We start from the raw sequence: 2,028 nt of genomic DNA on the forward strand, positions 1-2,028 counted from the left end.
TGTGTGTGTGTGTGTGTGTGTGTGTGTGTGTGTGTGTGTGTGTGTGTGTCACTCCAAAGTGGCAGTGATGTGTCTTGGTCTGAGTGCAGTCTGAAGGAGTGACTGCAGGTGGGCTTCAGCAGAATGCTGGTCCTCAGACTTGCTGAGGCTGAGTGGAAAATCACACAGGAGCATCATGTTTACACCCTGACAGACTGCAGCCTCACACTGACCGCTTCAGAGGAAGAGCGACCGATTCTGTGCCTTTGTTTAAACAAAGTAAAGGTTTGCTTAAGAAAATAGAATCTAAAATCACTGCATTCATCCTTTAGCTAGTGTTGTAGTCAAGACCACCTAACCCGAGACTAAATCAAGACCAAGACCACAGTGTCTCGAGACCGAGACAAGACCAAGACTTTTAGGGTTTGGACCAAATCGAGACCAAGACCACAGTGTCTCGAGACCGAGACAAGACCAAGACTTTTAGGGTTTGGACCAAATCGAGACCAAGACCACAGTGTCTCAAGACCGAGACAAGACCAAGACTTTTAGGGTTTAGACCAAATCAAGACCAAGACCACCAGATAAAAAAATGTGTCCAATATGGGATAACTGTCCTAAAAGATGGAGTATTCTGTACATATGTACAGTGGGGGGTGGGGGGTATTTATTCTTTCATAGTTGAGGTCTAACTATGATGCAAGTCACAGGCCTTTCTCATCTTTTTAAGTGGGAGAACTTGAACAATTGGTGCCGACTAAATACTTTTTTCCCCCACTTTAGCTAACCTAATATGTAGAGCTAATATTGACAAAGTCTTTGTGTGAGGACAGAGGAAAGAGTTTTGCTACAGAGGCAGATTAACGTTAGTGACGATAAAAGTTTTACGTTGTCCCCACTGTCTCTGAAAGTGAAGCACTGCAGAATTTACAAGTTGCTGTACGATTTCTCCTGGCTGTTGTTGTTTTACAGTGATATTATTTATGAATAATGTAGCCAAATTTTTTTACCTAAAATTTTGAAGAAATCCTTTACCGCTCCCAGAGAACCATGGTTCACTTTCTGGGAGTGCTGTGTGCAAGTGATGGGGGGTGGGGATGGGTGACAGCCAGTAACAAAAATACATAAATAGCAACGAGTCAGCTTTGGATTTGAATCAGTAGCTACATTTTAAATCCAATGAAAGCAAATTTGTTAATAAATTAATTGGACAATAATCTGGCTGTTTAGTGATATTTCCACAGTTGTGGTCTTGACTGGTCTTGAAATAAAATTCCGAGTCCTCAATGTCCGAGACCGAGATGAGACTGAGTACAAATGCTGTTGAGTCCGAGACGAGACCAAGACCATCAAAAACTGGTCTTGAGACCGGTCTTAAGACCAAGACCGGTTTCAAGTAGTACAACACTACCTTTAGCTATACTTAATGTTTTTCTATAGAATCAATAAGAAGGAAAAGGAGAGTCTGAGTTCCTTTGTGGCACTTAAAAGTACACACATACACACATACACACCAGTATGAGTCACAACATGTAATGTGGGTTACATGGAGAGTTCTGTTGCTAAATAGACTCTGGATCATAAAGGGTCAGACATTAGCATGCTGCTCTTTTGTTTAGTATCACAGAGAAGATCCTCGATGTCCAGCAGGTCCGGTGGAAGAGGACAGTATGAGAAGACATTTTAAAACGTGCACATTAGTGCATTTTTATTATATACTGATTATGAACAGTCAAAGTGGTTAATAGTGTGTAAATGAACACATAAGTCTTCACCAGTAATGGGATGATGTTGTATTATGAAAAGATGTTTGTTTTKATTCTGTATTGTGAGGATCATGATGTCTACATGGGTAGAATTGTTGTTGTTTTTTTTTCAAGCTGAGGCTTGGTTTTAATAGCTTTAGGTTAGAATCAGATATTAATTTGTAAGAGTTTCATTGAGGAGCAGGGGAATCCATTGTATAGATGTCAGAACACTCAAAGTACATAAAAAAACAAAACAAATGTGTTATTACTGCACTACTGCTAAACACGTGGTGCATTCATG

The sequence above is a fragment of the Austrofundulus limnaeus genome, unplaced genomic scaffold (genome assembly GCF_001266775.1).
Source record: "Austrofundulus limnaeus strain Quisiro unplaced genomic scaffold, Austrofundulus_limnaeus-1.0 Scaffold5, whole genome shotgun sequence".
Taxonomy (NCBI): domain Eukaryota; kingdom Metazoa; phylum Chordata; class Actinopteri; order Cyprinodontiformes; family Rivulidae; genus Austrofundulus; species Austrofundulus limnaeus.